This window comes from Thermobia domestica, chromosome 14, assembly GCF_964235325.1.
Source record: "Thermobia domestica chromosome 14, izTheDome1.hap1.1, whole genome shotgun sequence".
NCBI lineage: Eukaryota > Metazoa > Arthropoda > Insecta > Zygentoma > Lepismatidae > Thermobia > Thermobia domestica.
The window spans coordinates 135,074,703-135,100,120 of NC_137467.1; the positions used below are offsets into that span (position 1 = coordinate 135,074,703).

General features: G+C 35.7%; 1 protein-coding gene across 3 annotated transcripts in view; it reads left to right on the forward strand.

Annotated features, from left to right (window-relative positions):
• Positions 1–2,933: 2,933 nt before the first annotated feature.
• Positions 2,934–25,418, forward strand: part of LOC145670326 (uncharacterized) — a 41,248-nt gene continuing 18,763 nt past the window's right edge. The window contains exons 1-2 of one of the 3 annotated variants that reach the window (XM_081738850.1): positions 2,934–3,139; positions 9,122–9,196. The gene's annotated coding sequence lies outside the window, so the exon portion shown is untranslated. Of the gene's footprint in view, positions 3,140–8,927; positions 9,197–25,418 lie in introns of those variants that run through there. The other 2 variants (XM_081738849.1, XM_081738852.1) reach the window with 2 other exon arrangements.

Genomic DNA, 25,418 nt, shown 5'->3' on the forward strand with positions numbered 1-25,418 from the left:
GACTGGGGAAATGTCCGAAGATGAGGTATATACTAATCCAGGTTGTCTCAATCTATTTTATATCATGACTTCCCCCTCCCCTGCATCACGTTCTCATGTTTACAACCCCATCACTTACGTATGTATTTGTGCGTAGGATCCATGTTGATCTTTATTTTAGTATGTAGTTTTTGTTGCTGTTGTTGTATTTGTAATTTTCTTCTATTCCAATACACAGTCAATGTTGTATTTGCAATTGTTTTATGTTTCAATATGCGGTTTATGTTGTATTTGTAATTGTCTTGTGTTTTCTTTATGCAGTATATGTTATATTTGTAATCGTCTTGAATTTCAATATGCAATTTATGTTGTACTAGCAGCGTTCACCCCGCTTCGCTGCGGTCACCCCGGAACGCAATAAACTTTGTTACTTAGATAATTTTTACTTTTTCGCTTTCAAATTGCAGTAAATGTTAACATTATAGCGCCTGTCATTTATGTTAACCCGCCGAGTGACACGGCCATGCGGGTTGCATATAAATACGTTTATTTTTACCTATGATGAACTAATAACAAAGGATTTGTACGTATGGACACTTGAATGGTCAATTATCTCAAGACACTGGTAATTAAAAATTAAAGTGATATGATAAAAACCATCTAGGGTCCAAATCCTAATAACCCCCCAAAAATAAAAGAAATTGGTTCAGCCGTATTAGCGTGATGAGCTAACAAAGGATTTGTGCGTTCTCTTTTATATAATAGATATAATATGTTTGTAATTGTCTTGTGTTTTAATATGCAGCTATGCTAAATTTGCAATTGTCTTGTATGTCAATATGCAGTTTATGTTGTATTTGTAATTATTTTGTGTTTTATTATGCAGTTCTTGTTGTATTTGTAATTATTTTGTGTTTTATTATGCAGTTCTTGTTGTATTTGTAATTATTTTGTGTTTTATTATGCAGTTTTTGTTGTATTTGTAATTGTCTTATGTTTCAAAATGCAGTTTTTCGTCAGTTTCATTCCTCTCCTATTTCAATGGTTTGCAAAGGTTTATTTAATAGTTTATAGTTTGGTGTAATAGACTATTGTCTGCTGTATTTGGCAATGGGTATAGACTTAAAAAATATGTCTATGTAAATACGAAATTCAATTTTTTTGAATTCTAAATTGTAATTCGAACCACAAGTTGGGTTTGTAAAAGAAGGATGCATCTTTATCGAAAATCAACAATCGTTGTGAATATTCAACGAGTCTGGGTGTGTTAACAATGCAGGTTAGTAATGTGTACATATACGAAGTAGATGAAATTTAGAAATATTCAGTGGTGTAGTCAAGAGTAGGGATTTATGGTAAGTCCCAATATTTAGTAGAGAAAGGAGGAGAAATTAATATCGTGAAAAGTACACGATTAGGATCACAATTGTTACATACAGAAGTATTTTTTTTTTAACATGGAAGTAATAAGTACCATCCTCCTGGTACAAACTTTAGTGTAGTTCTACAAAAGTTATTGTTGCAAATGAGATAATACAAATTTGAAATGGGGCCTATTTTAAGATATTGAAAAGAAGCTTTGATATATCGTTAATTCTCTAAATATTTATGTCCATATATTCCAGTCCTTAAACAATGAGCTACTTGTCCACCAAATGTGGCTCAGGTCCTGCCAGTAGTGATCAAGAAATTAACAGTATTCAGTAACAATTAACTGTATTCTACTACTTTACACATAATGCAAAACTTGTTTGTGTTGGTCACTATCAGTTAAGTGGACAACTTACAAAAAGTAGGTAGATTTACGAAGTTAAAACTGTTATAGGTTATAACATAACTCATTTCTGTAGTAACTGTTATTATCGAAGTATTGGTTTGTGGCTTGTAAATAAATGTAATCTTTGAGTTTTATGTCCCACTCTTATGCCGGTTAGGCTAAAGGAGACGGTGATGATGAGTAATGAAGAAAATGGTGGAATGAAGAAAGTGGGAGAACCACGAGGAAACCCACGCACACGGTGTTTGTCCACCACAAAGTTCACTTGGTGGGTCTGGGATTGAATCCGGGACCCCAAGCACCAGAGGTGAACGTTCTACCACTGAGCCACCGCAGCTCCCTTGTAAATAAATGTAGTACAATTTTTTTCTGCAATATCAAACATTACATGTAATATGATTAGCATACGTGGAAAATCCGGGTTCAATACCTGGTGGAGGCTGATATAGTTTGGATTCCACATTAAGCCGCATTTAGTCTCATATAGTCGTTATGCCCGCTTTCTCTCTTTCCTTTATTGTTCTTCCTAAGCATAACGACCGTAAAAATTATTCTGAATGAATTTCTATGAAGGGAAACTGATGACGTGCATAGTTCAATGTGTAGCTGGTGTCAAACCTACAGACGTAAATTTAACGTTAATAGCATAAGAATATCATGGCTCACGTTCCAAGATAGACAAGTGGCCAGTTTATAGAATAGTATGCAATACACATCTTATTGGAAAATGCAGGTTTCACAAAAATTAGGCCAAGTTAGCCAAGTGGCCACTTAGCAGGTTTTATCTGTATACTAGTCACATTTGTAGCTCAAGTGATGTCATCCTGAAATAATGTATTATTTCTTTACAGGGGTGCTTCAGTGAGCCATATTGTACAATAAACACAACTGCCATCTACTGGTATAAAACATGAACAGTCGTGCGTACGTGTTTATAGTATTAAGGCATTGGAGCTCCGACCCACTGACATGGCAGTCCAGTCCAAGCTGATAAAAAAAAAATACGATTTTCAAAATTTGGCCTAGGAGACCTGGGTTCGATTCCCGGCGGGAGCTCATGTGGTTCGGATTCCACGTAAATAAGTATGTCCACGTTTCATACAGCCTCGCTGCTGAACGGGACGTTAAACTCAAAATCAACTCAACAATTTTCAAAATCTATGGATTAGACGGCTTCCGAAAAACCTCAATCTTCACTTCCCTGGTTTCGAAGATAAATCAACTTCGCTATCGATGGCAATGCTCATTAGAGAAGCATGAGGTGATAACCTAAAGATTAATTTTAGCAACGCTCTCAGAGAAGTTACTGGAACTTTGCTTCAAAATATGATTGTCATCAGGGATGTTGGAGGAGCGCATGTTGATATTACGGATGCTAAACAGGTAAGTGGTATAAATATAGGCTAACAACGATGACTGAGTTAATTATGGATATGATCTGTTGGTACATTGCTGAAACCAATTTTTGATGGTTGGAAACAAGAAAATATCGTTGAGGCCTAGGTCTGATGAATAAAAAGGACTCGGATTGACCCCGCGAGGTTCAATATTCTCACTGTTCAGAAACTCCATTGTTTGGGCTTTATGTTAGAGTTTGCATTGTCATGATGTAAAATGATCATGCATTTGAGATTATATAATATAAGTGTATTGACTGTTCTGGCAAACAAATGGTAGAAGAGATGTGTCCAGATTTTCATTGAAGAATATAGCCACTTTGATCTCTTCTTAAGTCAATCATTTTCTGGATATGTAGGGATCATGAAATGTAAAATCACAGGTAGTTTTGTTTGTAAGGATCACGCTAGCGGAATTTATAATATTGTAATGTTCAAAGGTGTACCCGTTACTCCATATGATAACTCTTGAATGGAAGCTACTTTTTGAATGCGTTTTACTCAATAGGTAGCTAAAGTTTATTCAACGAACGTTCAGTACCTCATGTAAACAAATACACGTGATAACTGTTTCATTTTATTGGTTAAAGACCCTTCAAACGGTTTGGGTACAAAACCTCGCGGCGACAACCCCGCGGACCAAAACCTCGCCTGGCCAAAACCTCGCCTCCCAAAACCTCGCGGCCCAAAATCTCGCCGGGCCGAAACCTCGCCTGGCCGAAACCTCGCCACCCAAACCTCGCGGGACAAAATCTCGCCGGACCAAAACCCCGCCTGGCCAAAACCTCGCCGCCCAAAACGTCGCGGGCCAAAATCTCGCGGGGCCAAAACCTCGCCTGGCCAAAACCTCGCGGGCCAAAATCTCGCCGGGCCAAAACCTCGCGTCCCAAAATATCGCCATACCCAAAATCTCGTCTGACCAAAATGTAAATGTTCCAACAGATGATAAGGATGACGGTATAAAAGACGCCGTTTCAGAAAAAGTATCACGGGTATTTGACCAAGTCCCGCGATACCATATGAAAATTATATTTCTGTATTAGAGGATTTCAATGTGAAGGTAGGGCGACAGGATGTTTTTAAACTGGTTGTAGGGAAAGAAAGTCTGCATAAGGAAAGTAATGGCAACTAAGGGGGTTAGTTTCGTGAACTTTGGAACATCCAAATCTTAAAATTTCAACAAAAATCTAATAATATTTGTGAAAGTATGAAATAATATGTGAGTTTTTACGACGTCCCTTGATTATGTCCTGTAGGTTAAAGGAGTCGTAGATGACCAGGATGAAGGAAACGATCGAATAAAGAAAGTGGGAGGAAACGGGAATAACCCGAGAAAGCCCACGCACACGATGTTTTGTATCTTCTTCTTCTTCTTCTTCTTCTTCTTATTATTATTATTATTATTATTATTATTATTATTATTATTATTATTATTATTATTATTATTATTATTTGTAACGTGGAATTGCATATTAAGAAACTCATTGGGTAAATTTTAAAGAAAAGTTTCATTCGCGGCGAGGTTTTGGCCACGCGATGTTTTGGGTGGCGAGGTTTTGGCAACGCGAGGTTTTGGCCCGGCGAGATTTTGTCCCGCGAGGTTTTGGGCGGCGAGGTTTTGGCCACGCGAGGTTTTGGCCCGGCGAGATTTTGTCCCGCGAGGTTTTGGCCGGCGAGATTTTGGGCGGCGAGGTTTCGGCCGCGAGATTTTGTCCGTATCCCCCTTCAAACATCCATGCGGCAGAAGAAAACAGTCCATTATTAAGTAAGCTGTTTTTCAATGTTTTTGTTACTTATAGGGCTCATTACCGGAAATACAATTTCCTTACAATTAAATAATAGAAACAACACTGTATCTAAAAACTAAATTGAATTAATCCAATAAAAGAGAATACGCATGCGTAGAAAGTAGCTTTGACCCACCTTACGCTTGAATCACAGTTTACAACATGGCCGCCTGCGGGAAATATGTAAATCATGGACAGGGTACAATCACGTGCTTCTCGAAAGAAGCGCTGAACGATAGCCAATCACCCGATGACTGGCGGAGTAATACCATTCTGAAATGTTTACATCAGGATCAGAAGGTTCGTTGAATGAACTTTAGTGCTATTATCTCGGTCAAATTCATATTGGAGTCAGTCCGTTAAAATCAAAATGGGTAACGGTGACTGGCCACATCCCATAAACGTAAGCCCACACGATAACTCATGAACGAAAGCGAACTTTTCAATTCTTTTTTCATAATAGATTGCAAGAGTAATTATCTCAATCTAGTTCGTTAATGGAGTCAATCCGTTAACATCTTAACGGGTAACGGCAACTTACGTCTGTCCGTTAGTCTACAGGATAACTCTTGAACAAAAGCGAATTTTTGAATTCTGTTTTTTTTCTTTCTTTATGCAATAAATAGCTAAAGTGATTATCTCGGCCGAGTTCGTAAACGAAATTAATCCGTTATCATCTTAATAGATAACGGTGATTTTAACTGTTTCTATTCATATCCATACATGTAAGTCGACACGCTAACTCTTGAACAAGAGTTATTTTTTTTAATTTTTGTGCAATAGATAGCTAGAGCGATTATATTGGCCGAGTTCATTAATTGCGTCAATCCGTTAACATCATAACGTAACACTGTCCGTTACTTCACGCGATAAATGTTCTCCGAAAACAAATTATTAAATTCTGGCTTCTGCAATAGATAGTTATAGCAATTATCTTCTCCGAGTTTGTTAACAGAGTTAATCATTTAATATCTTCACTAGTAACGGTGACATTTAACACTGTCTATCCATACCCTATATATGTAAGTTTCGCGTGATCCTTTTTACTGTCTTTAATAGTTTATTATTATTATTATTATTATTATTTCATGATTACCAGTCATAGAACTGTTTAAAGTTACACTACTGGAAGAATATAGTCTTATTTACAGAGCAAAGGTTTTCTATGATGCATACAACAACAGAAGAGTTGATTATTTTGAACGTTAAGAGTGATCTTTTATTTCAACGTTCGCTTACGAGGGATGATCGAAAAAAAAATTGCAAAGCATAAAAGTTTTATATGATTCACTGTAATTTATGTTATTCACTGAAAATTTATTTGTAGATTAATAACATGTTTGTCTTGGTGCATGTTTGAAGACTACGGATTCTGATCATGTATACCCGAGAAGTGGACATTAAAAATTATTCTGAAAAATTGATTAAAAGTAGAAGTGAGATCAGTGGTGCGGTTCTTGTGAGCCAAAAACACTACACCTGCTGACATTCATGTAGGCAGATTATGAAGGTGTATGGGAAGGGTTAAATTTCAAAGCAACATGTATGGAAGTGGTGTCGTGCCTACAAAGAAAAACGGACCAATGTTGTTACTTGTAACTCCGGAAACAATGGTAGGCTCAGTACTTCAACCACTGACGTTTGCGCTTGGAATGACTAGAGCAGTGGTTCTTAAACGTTCCGATAACGCAGACCCCCTGTTCATACGGGAAGTGATCTGCGGACCCCCAGTTCATTCGGGAAGCGATCCGCGGACCCCCTTGCAATGCTATCTGAAATTTCACATGATATCAAAAATATACTAATTAGAATTATCACTGACAAGAAAAAAGATCAAGAAAAATAATGCAATAAGTAATTTATTCTAAAGATACATGATTGTTTCCAAGTGAACGAAATTTCAATTCAAAATACCGTAACTTTCAAGACTACTTTTTTTTAAAAGGAAATTCACTTCATAAGCAACGTTCTCAAATGTGGGGACACTAATGTGAGGAATGAAATTCTTTGTGTTTCCATAATTGCATTGAAATCTAGAATAATTTTTGTCACCATCAATCTTAGGTCTGATTCCACATTAAGACGATTTCGCTTAAGGATTTCGAAGATTTTAATACTGCAAAGAGCAGAAAAGGTCTGTTCACATAAGTAAGTGGTAGAGAATAGGGATGGCCAGAACCGGTTCCTAGTGGAACCGGTTTTCGGGTCTGAACGGATCCGGTTCTAGAAGATCCGGTTTTTCGGATCCAGGTCTGGAACCGGTTTTTCGGATCCAGGTCTGGAACCGGTTCTTCGGATCCAGGTCTGGAACCGGTTCTTCGGATCCAGGTCTGGAACCGGTTTTTCGGATCCAGGTCTAGAACCGGTTCTTTGGATCCAGGTTTGGAACCGGTTCTGAAACAGAACCGGTTCCTCGCAGAACCGGTTCCGCTGGAACCGAAACTTTGTGACCATCCCTACGCTAAACCCGAGCTGCTGGCAAGCTGTGAATAGTATGCTAGATGAAATGGTAGAAGCGACAGGCAGGCGCCCAGGCGGCGGCAGCTTGTCTAATTTGGCTAAATAAACTGGGTAACTGGCAAACTCATTGGTTAAACAAGCAAACTGGCCAACTCATTTGGCTAAACACCCACTGGTGGACCAAAATTTTTTTCTGGGGGCACAAGCGGGTCTGGGCGAGGAAGGCACAAGCGCATGGTCCTCTTTGCATTATTTTCGAAGGTGAACTTTATGCCTCCTTTACGGGTCTTTGGGGGCTTTCGGATCCAGGTCTGGAACCGGTTCCTAAGATCCGGTTCTGGAACCGGGTTTTCGGATCCAGGTCTGGAACCGGTTCCTAAGATCCGGTTCTGGAACCGGGTTTTCGGATCCAGGCCCGGAACCGGTTCTGAAAACCGGATCTCCAAGAACCGGTTCCGTGCGGAACCGGTTCCGCCGGAACCGGAACTTTGTGGCCATCCCTAGTAGAGAAAGGCATCAAATGTTACAATGCCTTTTTTAGACAACTCTTCGTACTCACAGAAACCAATCTGACTCACACGCAAACCAATCTGACTCAAAAGTTACTCGCAGTGGCGGATCTAAGAAAATATTTTGGGAGGTTTTTGTCATCTTCTCCCTGAAATTCCGAGGCGTCGCACAGTTAATGTACAACTGATTTTGAAAAAGTGACCTAACAAAAAAGAAATTTCTCTCACTTGAAGTAGTCCTATATAGCGTTTGACCAACTTCAGGGCAGAAATTTAGTAAAATAGGAAAACTTACAAACGTAGGTATAATTTCTAATTGCTTTGTTTTTAGTAACTGAAAAAGTACTTCTTGCGTAACAGCTGTGAGTTTCATTTTATTACAACACGTCTCAATTTTTAGGCACCGCGGACCCCACTTTGAGAACTACTGGACTAGAGCATCCCTTCTACAGCCTTTACCTAGTGTCCAGTTTCTTTCATCTTTTCTCTGTTCTACAGCAAAAAGTTACTGGCCACCATTATCTGGCATGTGACTATGCCAAAATCGCTGCCTCATGGTGGTTACGAAAACTTGAGATAAAAGTGCAAATGGTATAGAAAACCTTATCTGCCGTTGTGATAAGCGGTTGAACAAAAACTGGGATTACATCGATGATGTTGTTGAGTGCCCTCTATCATCAAGTATTAAGAACTTCCAGCTATGTTTTACACATAAGCCATAATAGGCTTTGTAACTTTGGTTTTCGATCACTCCTCGTACTATAATTTGGTTTTTTTTTTTTAAATGCTATTCAAAATGAAAAATTGCATATTCAGAATTGTAATTTAATATCATTTCGAGATAACTCTTAGTTTTTAAATTTATGCCATGAAAGTAATTTTTGTGCTGTTGCTCAAAACAAAATTGATCCAGAGTTATCTGGGTGCATACAAATCCATTACGATAGCAAATTTGTAGAGGTCAAAGTTCAACCATACATATGCATTTCCGTCAATTTTTGTTTGTGTATTTGCAAGGAACAACATATTTTACGACTAAACATTACTCGACCTTAATGAAAACTCTGAAGACTTGCATCTTTTTCTTTAAAACTGTAGTGTTGATAACATATTATCAAGATGCAGCCAAAGAAAAATCGAGAGCTTTCAATTCAATGAAACATATAGCTTTACACGTAGTGATGTTTATGCTTACATATTTTTTTTTTTCAGTGGTAAATCTCCTTTTTGACTTTGAGATGCATTTGTGTAAGTCACGGCATCCTGGAAAGGTCTTAGCAATTCAGGGTAAGATAACAGTTCATTCAATCCTTACGTTTTGTGACACCTATTTTTTTCTTCTCTAGTTTATTATATAATTGGTTGATTGATTTTGTATTTACTGTTTGTCGTCTATCAGCAGCCCGGTAATAAAGAAGGAAACTTACAGTTCAAAGTGGTCACTGCAGTTCGTTCCATGCTCTTCCGCCGGGAATCCAATCTGAAACTTCGTTCATGAAAAGTACATGCGCTAACCACTAGACCATAACCTTCTCCGATGGTCTAGTGGTTAGCCCGTGCGGTAGTGGTGCACGAGTTCCCGGTTTCGATTTCCACTGGGAGAACACTGGACGCATCCGCACGGTGGTTCGGATTCCACCTGAAACAGTAGGTCCATGTCTCATGTAGCCTTGATGCTGAAAGGGGATGTTCAGCTTTAACAAACAAAACACAACTGACATGTCATGGGACAAGGGCACACCCAGAAATTTTTGTTCAGAAAACTCCAATATTACAAGATACTTCGTCTATGTAGTACTGACCGGGTCAGACTCATAAACAGGAATTTATTTCGGGAAGGGACCAAATTTTAGGGGGATCTGTATTCAATATGAGGATAAATTACATTAAAATATGTAAAATCATCCCTAAAATTAGACTAAATTTACAGAAAAGACAGGATTTCGGACAGAGGGAGTCCGAGCCCCCAGGCCCATCGTTGTGTACTTTCTTGAATCCAGTGTTATTCTACACTCGAAAAGACGATAAGTCTTAATTAAATACTTTCTCCTATATTCTCAGAACAAAAAAATATAGAATAGCTTTTATTAATAAAGAAAAGGTACAGATGAAGTATAAATTCAAATTTTTAGACTATATCAATCATTTCTCATCTAAACAAATGTAGATTTATTAAGAAAATATACAAATGTATGTCAAATTATAGTTTGTTTGTTTTTTTTTTTTTTTGGAGGGGGGAGGGCATCCGGATCTGGAAAATCCCGTGTGGGTGCCGCTGGCCTGGGATCGAATCAAAAACCCCTCGCAATATAGGTTAAAGCTCTACCACTAAATCCCTGCCTCTCTCTGGTAGAATAGGGCGTATTTCAGATCCCCCATAAAGCCCTAAGTTCTCTTTTTACATGGCTTCCAGAGGATCAATTTTATTCAAGAGCAAGCTAAATGAAAATATGTTTCAGAACACTATCTTTTACTGTCATTCGGAAACTGAAACTTTGAAAATTCTTAATACCTATTTATAGCTGATACACTTTCGACTCCTAATAATATTTCATATTAACTATTACAAGATCTTAAAGTCTGGCCGCCATTCGAGTTTGAATCGAAAAATAATAAATAAATAAATAAATAAAACATGAGTGAAACTTTCGGAAGATAATAGAGGACATTGGAAAGAAAACTTTAAAGGCCTCTTTGTAACTTTCTACGAAGCATACAATTCGACAGTTCTTATGAAAATATCGCAAATATAAGGTTGGTTTAGGTACCAGTGCAATTGATAGTTTCGTTCTGATTAGTTCTAGAAAGAGTTTCTAAATGTATTCCTTCAAATCTGGAAATTTAAATTAACATTTTTTTTAAAAAAAGAAGTACCTACATTACGAAGTGGCAAAACTAACTTAGCGTCGAGCAGGCGCGCACGAAGAAATTTTTGCTGTTAGGGGTTCAAGCTTTGGAGCAAAACCATTACGTCCATGTAGTATTGAACGGGTATTACTCTGCACCCGGAAAGACTATACGTAATAGTAAAATACTTCCACCTATATTTTCAGAAAAAATGATACAACTTGATCGTTTGTATAAGAGAAAGAGTACAGATGAAGTATAAAATCAAATTTTCATGCTACATCAATCATTTCTCGGTTAAACAAATATAATTTTATTGATAAAGTGTACAAATGTATGTTAGCTTAGAAAGTTTAGGAGGGTTACGGACCCTTTGGACCCCCCAAACGTGGGTGTCGCCTTGGCCTCGAGACATAATGGCTTTCTGAGGAATAAAAGCTTCAAAAACATGAAAAAGATGGGGGAGGGAATGTAATAACTAGATTAAACAAATGAGTCTCGTTTCATATTGTAAAATTATGGTAGACTTCCAAATTTTGTAAATACAATACTGAATTAGGAAGTAACAGATATATAGGGTGTTACAAAAATTTGTCACAATTTTTTTGGAAATAGATGACTGACATCAAAATAAGAACAAAAGTTCATATGGACCTGTGATCGGAAGTGCATAGTTTCGTTGTTGTTGAGTACCGAAAACGTGAGATAATAAACTTCAACGGTCCATAGTTCCACTACTATAGGACCGATCGTAGTCGGGTCAAGATCACTGAGGTACAGGTATCTGAACTATTCAAAATATCCGTCTTTCAGGACACCCAGTACTTGCACAATCATTTCTAAAGAGGTTGTTTGGGAGTACTTGATCACTCTCCACCTACATCTCTAAAAATTGGTGTGCAAATACTGGAGTATTCTTAAACATGAAAACATGAAATGAAATCTTTGATTATGCCGGTCCCACGATTATGCCGGTTAGGCTAAAGGAGACGGTGATGATGAGTAATGAATGAAATGGTGGAATGAAGAAAGTGGGAGGAAATGGGAGAACCCCGAGAAAACCCACGCACACGGTGTTTGTCCACCACAAAGTCTTAAACATGAATATTTATATAGTTCACATACCAGTTCTTCAGTGATGTCTTGACTCAACTACGATAGGTCCCATAGTAGTGAAGCTATGAACTTCTAAAGTTCATTTCTTTGACGTTTTCGGCACCCCATAACTCCGAAAGTACCCACTTTTGAGCACAAGTCCACATGAACTTTTCTTCTTATTTTTATGTCAGGAATCTATTTTCAAAATATTGTGAAACATTTTTGCAACACCCTGTATAAGTTGTGGTTGGAATTAGGGACGAAATTGGAGAAAAAGGCTGTTCTTGAATTAAAAAAAAAAAAAAACTCGAAATACTTTTCAGTTAGTTAAACGCTCATGGACAGGTTCTTTCTTTGTAGAACCATAGTATAATGTTGCAAGGCGTGAAACATTCTGTTCCAGGTACAACTATTAATATAGATTTGCTGCATCACGTGCAATAATACCAACATTTGACTCATGAATCGATGTGTATATATACATATTATTACATATATATTATGCCGGGTTTTCTCCTCCCGTCTCGGCTACCATAAAAAAAAGCCAAAAGGATAAATGAATGATCTGAAATTTTCCCCTAAAAATATAATGAATCCTATTAATCTCTTCACAAGCAGCTGTATTCTACACTTGAGGTTCTCGTGAATAGCTTTCAGCCACAACAACTTGTCGATCAATATCTTCGCTTTCTTATTGTCTTCTATCTCATGCAATATTTTGTTACGAAGATTTCTTCATTACTATACACGATTTCTCCCTGTTTCACCTTACATCCTTAAGCCATATTAGAAAACATGTTGATAAGCATCTTATCTTAAGGCGAAACAGAAATTCCTGTTTTGCCTTAATATATAATGCAACACGAAGCAAAATTTCTCAAAGTGGAATTTTCTCCTTACATTGGGAATTTCTACATACGAAAATACGCAAACTAGAAGAAACTCAGTATATATTCAAAATGACGTATATACATAAATGTAATTTACACTGTACGTTATTATCACAAGTGTCCGAACCCCTGAAAACTTATAATTCTAAATGAACATAATGTAAGATTGCATTTCCATATGATATGATGTCAATTTCACGTTCTTAAAGTCTTGTCTTTAATACTTGAATCTTCCTATCCAAACGCTTCCAAGCTTCTTTGCAACATTTCCAACTTCAAGTAGATGCATTTGCGATTCATTTTCACGTTGTTCTTGTTTCATGAAGTGTGCCTAAAAATGTGAAGGTGGGAATGAAAATGTATCGGTAGTCGTCTATTTTGACAAAAGTGTAACTGATGTAAATGCTTTGAGGGTTCTTTTAAATCTAAATTATCTCTTTTTATTTCTATTTCAATGTTCCATGAATAAGATTAGGGTAACCAGATGTAGTCGAGTGAATTGTTTTGCTGTTATTTGGTCTCTGTGATGAAGTTATAATGTTAGTGCTTCCTTTCTCGTTGGTTGGTTTACGTCAATATACTGTCTTTAGACAAAATATTTCTGGACACCATAAATACGATCAACTTGCACTTCTACATTTTTCACATTATACTTTTCACATTTTGATATTTGCTAAAGAAAACTTGATCAATATTTCTGAATTAAAATAAAATTATATTTATATAACATTAGAAGCAAAAAAAAGAGAGATCTAATGCTTCTTCTTAATTTCATAATTAAACAAGTAGTCTTACAAAATATGCTGAATGTAATTTAAATTTAATACGTGCATAAAAAATAGGTATAGCCAGAAGTTGACATATGGGTATGCGCAACTAGGCAATTAAAACCTAACTTTTCGTATGGATATGCAAAAAAAAAAAAAAAAACAAATATAATAATAATAATAATAATAATAATAATAATAATAATAATAATAATAATAATAATAATAATAATAATAATAATAATAATTGAATTGGTCATTGTTAAAAGAGGATATGTGCAATGTATTTCAAATGAGACATATCCCCCTTTAACAATGACCGATTCAATTAAAGCTCATCTGCTCTCTTACTATAACAGTCACGTGTTTTATTGGGTTTTTCGTATTTAAAATATAAGACAATAAATTGAAGAATTACAAATAACTTTAGATGCATAACAGTTGAAGATTAGGATGCGCATATGATTCTTTCCCTTGGATTTTGTTCGCTTGGATTTTGTCCATTTTGTCAGAATTTTGCTTGGATTTTGTACTGCACTCGGAGAATTCCCGCTCTGTTTGATTTTTTATATTCTTAATAACGTTCTTCCTTGAAACAAATCTCGCTGAATGAATAGCTTCAACTTTCCATACTGTGTAGACCAATCTCAACCCGCCTTTGTACTTTAAGAACATTTTCGTTTTAATAATAATTTTGTTAAATGAATTATCCCCTTAAAAACTCCCTGATCATATTAAATTTATCTTCAAATTGTAAAGCGAAACAGGAAAAGGCAAAATAGGAATTCCTCTTACGCCTTAAATCAAAGTTTGATCTTGTTATGTTGATGAAGATGCCAGGGGGCAGAAAAACTGGAAAACTTGTGTAAGGCGAAACAGGAAGTGGTGAAACAGGAAGACATCCTATAAACGTACCAGTTAAAAATGAAAACGAAAAAAAATAGAAGTTTCATAATTTTACTTTTCTTCACTCTTTCCTATCATTTATCTCGTCCTTAGTTCTTTACCGGCTGTGAAATAAATAAATAAATTTAAGGAACGGGTCATCACACTATTCATTCGCAAGAGTAAACTATCCCTTGTAGATTTCTCAGAGTAAACTTTCCCTTGTGGATTTCTCAGAGTAAACTTTCCCTTGTAGATTTCTCAGAGTAAACTTTCCCTTGTAGATTTCTCAGAGTAAACTTTCCCTTGTAGATTTCTCAGAGTAAACTTTCCCTTGTAGATTTCTCAGAGTAAACTTTCCCTTTTAGATTTCTCAGAGTAAACTTTCCCTTGTGGATTTATCAGAGTAAACTTTCCCTTGTAGATTTCTCAGAGTAAACTTTCCCTTTTAGATTTCTCAGAGTAAACTTTCCCTTTTAGATTTCTCAAAGTAAACTTTCCCTTGTAGATTTCTCAGAGTAAAATTTCCCTTGTAGATTTCTCAAAGTAAACTTTCCCTTGTAGATTTCTCAGAGTAAACTTTCCCTTGTAGATTTCTCAGAGTAAACTTTCCCTTTTAGATTTCTCAGAGTAAACTTTCCCTTGTAGATTTCTCAGAGTAAACTTTCCCTTGTAGATTTCTCAGAGTAAAATTTCCCTTGTAGATTTCTCAAAGTAAACTTTCCCTTGTAGATTTCTCAGAGTAAACTTTCCCTTGTAGATTTCTCAGAGTAAACTTTCCCTTGTAGATTTCTCAGAGTAAACTTTCCATTGTAGATTTCTCAGAGTAAACTTACACTTGTGGATTTTTCTCAGAATAAATCATCCCTTGTAGATTTTTCCCAGAGAAACGACTCATACTATATTATACAGTTGTTAATGAAATATTAATTTGAGAGAAATAAACAAAATGGTAGATCCATTTTGGAAGAAACAGCAAATGTTTGTGTTCACCTTACAGTAAACTGCCCTTATTTTGGGGGAAGGAAATTCTTTTTATTATACGCACATAAAAACCTTAAGTTTTAAACTTGGTGAAGATATTTCGAACCGTATGGCCTCTAGGCGAGTGTGTACATGCCTACATCAGGATGAACGAAAGGACAGATAGTCACTCAAAATCACTTTTTTTTTGGGGGGGGGGTATTCAGAGCCCATGAAATTTGTAGATTCGTTGAAATCTCGAATTCATTTTTTTCTTTTACGATCACTACACTTTCTTCTCTTCTATCGTTTTCGAAACTAAAAAGAAAGCTAATGAAGCCGTCTATTCGACTCGTATCTCTATATACAGGATGGACCATTTATCTTGATAAGCTAATGGACAAAAAACGCTGAAATTTTGCACCATACAAATATCGGCAGAAAGACATTATTTGACATACTCCGTTTATCAATTCTGTTTATCAGTACTTTCTGTGATCAACTGCTTATCGTATTAAGTTTTATGCTTCATTTTGGGGTTCAAGCCTTGCCCAAACTTGGAGTTAAAGCAGATAAATATTGCAAAGAAGATTCAGAGATTATTTTAAATACCACCTAAAATGTATTTTCTTTCTTTGCATGGGGGAAAATAGGTTTGAGCAAAGTAGCCTTTACATATGCATTTTAATGAAAATATAATGATAAAAGTCCGTAATGTCACCTTTTCTCACCGTCGATCCTGGAAAGTACAGACTGGACACGGATATCGGTCATTTTCGATTACTTTTACATGTCACCCACTTCCCCACACCCAATACCCCATTATTCCGGTAAGGGATGAATTTGGACTTAAAGAGCATTGAAAGTTTCACTATTTACATCAACAACCGCGGAAACTGTTGATTGGACACTACGATGAGTAGTTTTTGATTATTTTTAGTCATTCTTTTGCATCACCTCTCGCCTTCTCATGTAACGAGGGATGAATTGGATTTAAAAGTAAACGAACTTGTCATGGCAGGAATAGTATGCAACCCGCAACAGAGTATCGTAGTTTAGGTTGTCTAGCTTACAGGCTAGAGTACACGCTTACACTTACGAACTCGGCACGGAAGGAATAATATGCAACCCGCAACACAGTATCGTAGTTTAGGTTGTCTAGCTTAAAGACTAGAGTACATGCTTACACTTACGAACTTGGCACGGAAGGAATGATATGCAACCCGCAACACAGTATCGTAGTTTAGGTTGTCTAGCTTAAAGGCTAGAGTACACGCTTACACTTACGAACTTGGCATGGAAGGAATGATATGCAACCCGCAACACAGTATCGTAGTTTAGGTTGTCTAGCTTAAAGGCTAGAGAACACGCTTACACTTACGACTACACGCGAGTACATCTGGTGAAGAATACAGGATAGTCCATAATTGTGTGTATGATGTTTCAAATGCCGAGGTAAAGAAACTAGCGACATAAGTTGAACATAAACACATTACTCTCATAGCATTCCTTACAAGATTTTTAATCTCTGTTCTCCATGGCATAGTCGACCAATGCAAAATCCAAATCGAAATATGCCTGAAGACTAAGAGCAATGTTATCACAAGCAGCTCGGCAGACCCGTATTGGTATCCCGTGGAACTCTTCTGTGATAGATTCTAGTAATTCAGCCAAATTGCGTTATGTGACGTGGTTACACTTTGCCCTTTAAAAGATCTCATAAGAAAAAGTCAGGTGGTATCACATTGGGAGATCGAGATGGCCACTCTACAGACCCAAGTCGACCGATCAAGCGGTTCGGGAATGTTTCGTTCAGTCATTGTCGCACTGATATTGCATAGTGTGCGGTGCTCCATCCAGTGACAGTTATCCCCGCTCTCAGGCTACACAGTGTTACAGTAGCAAAACTTTTTGTCATGAATTACAAATACATCAATCAAACATCATATACACAACTATGGGCCACCCTGTATCTGTGTACAAAATTCGTTGACTCTAGGCGACTTCTTCCTATGCGAAAATCTTACACCAGTCAGCAACACGCACATATATCATATCATATATTAATCTTTAGATATGGTCTATAACTTTGAGAAGATGAACACGTGAAAGAAATGAAATGAAATCTTTGAGTTTTACGTCCCACGGTTATGCCGGTTAGGCTAAAGGAGACGGTGATTATGAGAAATGAATGAAACGGTGGAATGAAGAAAGTGGGAGGAAACGGGAGAACCCCGAGAAAACCCACGCACACGGTGTTTGTCCACCACAAAGTTCACTTGGCGGGGGCTGGGATTGAACCCGGGACCCCAAGCACCAGAGGTGAACGCTCTACCACTGAGTCACCTCGGCCCCAACACGTGAAAGAGAATGATGGTGAAACACTAGGAAGGATGAAACAAAAAGGAGGATGCGAAAGAATCCGAAGTAAATCCGGGGCACAGATATTGTCCATCAGAAACTTACACGGCCTGAGATCGAATCTATGATCGTGGCGGACGATGTACCAGTGAATCACCATGTTTCCCTTCTTAGTTACAATAATTAATCTTGAAATAGAAGACAAGGGAGCATTTACAGCCCTTGTATCTTTCTGACAAGTTATAGTTAGTTGCTATAAGTGTTAAGTGTCAGACGATCAATGAAAACAATTAAACGTTTTGAATGAAGAGCGAAATCAGAAGCTGAATTGTTCTTTTGTAGAATATTCTTGTTTCCCTACGCCACGCTTTCAACACAAAATATTAAACCTTTTGTTCCAATTGATGGTAATAGATATGCTACAAAAGAAAAGAAACAGAAACGTCATCGTTCTTGTTTAGAAAGAAGAAAAAGAGAGAAAAGATCGAATATCAAATTCGGAGAATAGTGCATAATACAATAATCTGTATATACTTCCCAAGAACGTACACATTTGGGTTGCAGCGTCCACACATCATCTTCCCCGAGACGCTGAAGTTTTCTATGGTAAGTACACAATCATCATTTACAAATATATACTGTGGAGTGCCAAATACTGACAAGTAGTGGGATACTTAGTAACATGTAGTTATTGTTAAATTCACCAGTTTAGCACAATCAGTTCTGTCCTTTTGGGTAACATTTCGGGAGCATAGGTATTTCAGTATTTTACGGAGCATCGTGAGGTAATTTAAAACCTATTTGAACAAGGATTTCGAAGACTATGATCCACCAAGAAAGCCATAAAAAAAAAAAATAGGAATAACGTTTTGAGTCGTTTCAATATCCATCTGATAACCCAGTTAAACTTACGATTTTAGCCAAAATCTTTTGTAGGCTGGGAAAGGTTCGTTGAATTAGTTTAGCGTTCCTCTGAGCATCGAGGTTATATGAGGCGTGAAGCTACAGTTTAACGTGGGATCCGTCAATATCAGCTCATGCTAGGACTCGAACCCGGGTCCACTGGCCGAAAAATTTTTCGGTAATCATATACACAGGAGGGGTCTCTGTAGGCTGGAAAAGGTCTCACTTTCTTATTATAAGGTTATAAGTTTTAAATGTTCATTTTTTAAAAGAACAAAAACGAACTCTCTGGAAGTCTTGTGGTGCCAAATGCTAATTTTAGTTGACTATTGAGAATTCTTCCAGACTTTCTTCTTTTGATTCCTTTATTCCATTATCTCTGCCGCCAATCCCTCTTTTGACTTCCTTTGGTGCTACTTTGTATATTTTATTCCGAACTTTCTATTCATCGTTGATTGAGAATGCTGTTTTTGTGCAAGAATTTTGACAATATCAAACAGTATGTGCTTTTTCTGGATTCAAACGATGCAGATGTAATTTCCAAGGAGCATTAACTTCCTCAGCCAGAGAATATTCATGACTTGTAGACAGATCTGTTTTGTATCTACTGTACTTTACAAATATGTTATGACTAGGGCCCGGAAATTGAGGAAAAATCCTCTTTTTTACGAGTGCCCGAAGATGAGGCTTAACATAATATATGTTCATTTTGGGTCATTGTAGGCCAGAAAATGCTGGATTTTATTTGTCCTTTTTTGCCTTTTTCGGCGTTTTTTTAACTTATTGGTCTTTTTTTAAGTTTTTCATAGGTCTTAACGTCTTTTTTTGCACTTCATCTTTCGACAATAAATTTACTGGCCATTAACTCGAATCACCACCACCTTTTAAATATCTTTTCTTTAGTAAAGAAAACTCAAACTATATTTGAGTTTAACACGTATGCACTCAAAACATAAGACATTCTTCAGCGACTGGACTGATAAGACCAGATCTGCAACAATCACAAGTCAGATGAGACATAACAATATCCTTCAGCAAGGGGGAGTGAATTTCGAGAAGTTTTCTTATTTTAGTTAGTACTTCAGTTTGTTGAAGAAAGACAGACCGTTAACCTACCAGAAACTTTTATTTCTTGAACATTGTATTTATTAAATATGTAATTTCAAATTAAGTTGGATCTTATTTTTACGTCCTTTTTTCCAGTTTTTAGGTCCTTTTTTTAGATATCTTTAGGTCTTTTTATAGGTCCCTTTTAGGCAATTTTTAGGTCTTCAACTTCCGAGCCCTAGTTATGACTGTCGTTAGAAACAATTAAGTTAGAAAGAATTATTTTCAAACAGCGACTATGGTACAGAGGACAAGGGGTACACCTCAGTGCCATCATCTATCTCCGACTTCCCCCAGTCGTGTTGCATTGCAATGAATGTCAAGCACTATAAAACTATTATTTTCGGTATACAAAAACATAGCTTCCTCCCAAATAAATGCAGTGGTGCAATCAGGATTTTATTTCGGGAGGAGCCAAGAATACCTGGGACAGTAGTCTGCAAACGACGTGCTGTACCATCATGATATGGACAAAATTGAAAGCTTGAATTCTCCTCATTATAAGCAATTTAGTTATTCCTATTATTAACATGCTAAAAGGCCTTAAAACAAAAATTCAAATTCACAAATTCCCTATTATTAACGGTTAACATTTTTAAAATTTGCACTGTAATTATTATTTTGTACCTCTTTATTTTTTGCATGTGATTACGCACTTTTTATTAACTTTTATTACTCTAAGAAATTGATTTAGGGTTTTCGCTGGGATCTTCCTTTTGTACAGTACTTTGACTTAATTCAACATTGATCTATTTTAGGTTTATTGATACATTACAAACTTTGCAGTACTACTAAATAAAATGTACAAAAAGTGCACTTTACAATTTATAACGACGGACTTTTAAATGTTGTCGTGTAGAGTTTTCAAACTCTATGATATAGAGGCAGATGCTTTCCAAGAACAAACACTTAAATAGGTATGAAAATACAGTTAAGTGCTTTATTATGTACAACTTCACAAAATTATATAAGAAAGGTTAAAAATGTATTATCATTTGGCACATAAACCTCGACAGATTAACAATTTCATACATAGCACATTCTTGTTAAGCAATGAAATATACTTTACCTTATTAAATGATCACTAAAGTTATTCAGTACAATATTCTACAATTAATTCACAATTTGAGAAGTTTCCCACATTTACAGTCTAATATCTAATCTCCTTGGCTTCTTGACAAGTGAATTTATTCGAAAAGGACAGCAGTAAACTATCGCAAGACAACATATCGCACTGATGACTTATGCTTCAATGCAGATTTAGAACATTCTTCGTGCATGATGCGCGCGTGTATGTAAATTGGCGTATTTTTAAAGATATTGGGCAAATGACAAGTAATAATGATTTTTTGGAAATTTCACCAAAATTTGTCTCCAATACTGCTGTATTAGATAGACCAGGTTAGTTTCGGAGGGCCTGGTCTCCCTGAGCTCATAGCTGGTTTTGTCCCTCTTTTCCTCCTACACCCAGAAAAAAATTGTAGGTGGCATACTTAAAAAGATAGGTTACATGTGTAATTCCTGTAGGTTTTGGACTTAACGTACAGCAGACGTATAACTGAAAACGCATTTTTATAATACTTTCTGTATAAGTGTTCCATCTATACGTACTTTCCGTATGAAACAATGTAGGCGGTCAGGATCTTACATACAAATGGACGTATAGAACATATAGCTGACGAAGGTAACATAAGGAAGTGCATGTGATATACGGAAAATTGTTAGATGTCAGACATCCTGCAACAGCATGTAACATCTAAGGGCAGTGCCTATGTAGCATACGGATAACGTATGCTCCGTACTGATTTCTATAGTAAGCAAGAGGATATCGTATATTTGTACAATATACCGCTGTTCGGAGAACGGATTTTTCTCTGTGTAAGAAATTCAAGCTGGGGTCATCACTCTTTCCAAACCTTTTAATCAGAAACAATTTTCTCCCTTATTTTTACATTACTGTGCATGTGTATCTAACTTTGCTTCTATTTCCTGTGGAAGTCGTCTGAGACAAGACTGCAAAAACATTTTTAAAAAAAGGAAAGAAAAAGTTACTTCATTATATCAATGATCCCAACTGTATAAAAATGGTGACACAAGAAATATTTTGAACATTCTTGTAAATACTCAAAAATTCCAACTGCATAAAGATCATATTTCATCATGCGTAAACTGAGAAAAATCCGTTCTTCGGACAGCGTGTCCTGCCCCTCTTTTCTTCGCGTCGTCCACAGCAGATCGCGCAAAATAAGACAGGGGATCTGCAGCTTCCTCTATCCCACTTTCACGAAATACGGGACTTCACGTCGTCGGAAAGGTAGATACAAATCATTTTATGCGCAACTTGATTTTTTTATTTCCATAAATTCAGTTCCTCATAGTATAGCATGAGATATCCCACGAAGAACTAGACTTAGCCCAGTATTTAGTCGCCACCCTGTTCTGGGGAAAATTATGGTTATCTGATTCCAAATTCTTTGATGGAATGTAGTGCAGATCATGGTACTACTTTCTAACAACGTTTGGTAAAAATTAAAAACCAAAACGTAACTTACACCGTACAAAACAGCATGCAGATAAACACACATACTACGACTACAAGTAAGAAATAATCACAGGTTTCAAGGCAAAGTCACAAAGAATTAGATATATTGTTAATATCAAGCTGAATACATGAACAAGGTCAGAAACACAAGGTCAATACATGCAATAGATCCTATATTCTTCGTCTGCAATTTATGGATAGTATTAGTATTGCTATCGTAATTAGTAGTAGTAATAGTAGTGGTAGTAGTAGTGTTATTATTATTATTAGTAGTAGTAGAGATGGATATATATATATGCCATTCTATATGTTACTAGTAGAAGCGACCAGTTCTTTAGTAACATGAATTATGTTGTTCGAATAATAATAGTGTTTTATTTGTTAGTCCTCTATAAAAGCAAGTATCCGTGTTCATATTCTTACATCTGCAACGTCTCACTTCAATAGTAATAGTATTAATAAGCCTCGTTTCACGTATACATATTATAATTACTCGTATACCTTACAGAAACATTTATACATGCGTCAAACACCGGACGCAATTGCCTACCATTACATTAATATATTATTGTATTCTAGATGCAATTTAACATATTATCACTTCACGGTACAGTTCAGCACTATTTCTGAAGATTGAGGACTGTGTAAGCATTTAACGTGACTGCGTAAATATATGCTTTAGTTGAATTTTAAAAACTGGTAATGTCGATCACTCCTGTATTGACTTATGAAATATCCACTCTACATTTATCAGTAAAGAAGTTTACTAAAATTTAGTTAAATCCCAACTGTCTACATTATTTTGAACATCGGAGGATTATAACAAGAAACGGGGAAGCAAATCCCCGAAGCGTAGCTTATTACTCTTCCGTCATGTTTCCTGTATTTACCATCTTTATCAATATTTTAAATACACAACAGGAAGATTACCTTAAATTATTTAGTTGAAAAACTGACCTATGATCTTCTTCAGCGTCTCATTTATATATTCTTTTTAAACACAGATAAATTCTTCAACAATTGAAAATTTATTCATATATTGTACTTTTTCTTTTCCAATGATGCTTCAAAGAAGTGTTAATTTAGGAGATGAAATGGTAAACTGAAATGAGCTTTTAGAATTTTTAAGTACAGATTTATAATACGGTTGCATCTTGAAAATAACTTTAAACTTATAAAATAGAGAAATAATTGATAAAATTAATTATTAAACATCTGTGCAACTACCTGAAAGGTAGAGCAGTACAAGCGGTATATTGTACAAATATACGGAAGCTTCTTGCTTACTATAGAAATCAGTACGGAACATATGTTATCCATATGCTACATAGGCACTGCCTTTAGATGTTATATCATGCCGTTACAGGATGTCTGACATCTAACAGTTTCCCGTATATCACATTCATATACTTATGTTACATTCGTTAGACGTCCATTTGTATGTGAGATCCTGACCGCCTATATTGTTTCATACGGAAAGTACGAACAGATGGAACATTTATACAGAAAGTATTATAAAACATGCGTTTTCAGTATGTAACATACGATTTTACGTACCCCAAATACAATTTTTTTTCGCAGTGTACTCATTTGTAATATTTTATAACGAAAAATACTTTAAAATTAAAAAATTCACTTCCATTAAAATCATGATTCGTATTTTCCCAAGCGTATTCAAGAATACTTCATGACATTTTTTTAATAAAACGATGTTATAAGTCAAAAATCCCAACTGCATAAAAATAATGATACTTCCTCGACTAGATTAAAAACAAAATATTATACAATTATTTTTAAGGAAGGGACTCAAAAGTTGAAAAAATAACTTAAAATAATGACACTTCCTTAGTTGTATTGAAGAAAATATTTTATTTTTAATAAATAAATTTAATAATTCAAGAATTAAAACTTCGTAGAAAGTTAATATTTCATCAAGACTATTCGATAAATATTTCAGTTATAACGAAATGATCTTTTTACAATCTTTTTTATTGAAAAAGTTTAATAATTTAAATGTAACAACTGCATAATAATCATGACATTTCACTGTATTCAAGAAATAGTTTATGATCTTTGTAATGAAAGGATTTAAATAATATTATCTCAACAATATTCAAGAAATATTTTTCATCAAAGATTTTTTTTTTTTTACTTTTTTGATAGATTGAGTAATTTAATTTATTACACGACTGCATAAAAGTCAAGATATTTCCTCAGGGATGTTAAAGAAATATTTAACAATTCTTTTGTAATGAAAGAGTTTAAATTATATTTTCTGAGGCTTACTCAGGAAATAATTTCCAATATTTTCTAATAAATGGATTTAAATGGTATTTGCTGAAACGTATTCAAAAAATACACAGAGAAAAATCCGTTCTCCGGACAGCGGTATATTGTACAAATATACGGTATCCTCTTGCTTTCTATAGAAATCAGTACGGAGCATACGTTATCCGTATGCTACATACGCACTGCCCTTAGATGTTACATCATGCCGTTGCAGGATATCTGACATCTAACAGTTTCCCGTGTATCACATGCATATACTTATGTTACCTTCGTCGGCTGTATGTTATATATTCCCATTTGTATGTGAGATCGTGACCGCCTACATTGTTTCATATAGAAAGTACGTATAGATTGAACACTTATAGAAAAAGTATTATAAAACATGCGTTTTCAGTTATACGTCTGCTGTACGTTAAGTCCAAAAACTACAGCAATTACGCATGTAACCTATCTTTTTAAGTACACCACCTACAATTTTTTTTTCTCAGTGTATTTTGTAGTCTTTCCTAATAAAAGGATTCTAATGACATTTGCTAAAGGGTATTCAAGAAATGTTAATAATCTTTTCTAATGAAAGAATTTAAATATTTTCTGTAGCCTATTCTAGGAATGTTTTATAATGAAATTATTTAATAATTTATTATTTTATTGACCATACAAAACCTCCTTTAACTGTATAATTTTACAATTTCCCCACCAATTTTTCCATACAAGGGATATTTAATTATTTTTAGACTTGACTTCAGTATTTTAATATTTGTAAATCTGTCATATGGATTTTTTATTTAATTGTATATATTCAATGTCATTCTTGATTATAAGGCACATCTTTTTACATTGAAGTCTGCCAAACTATT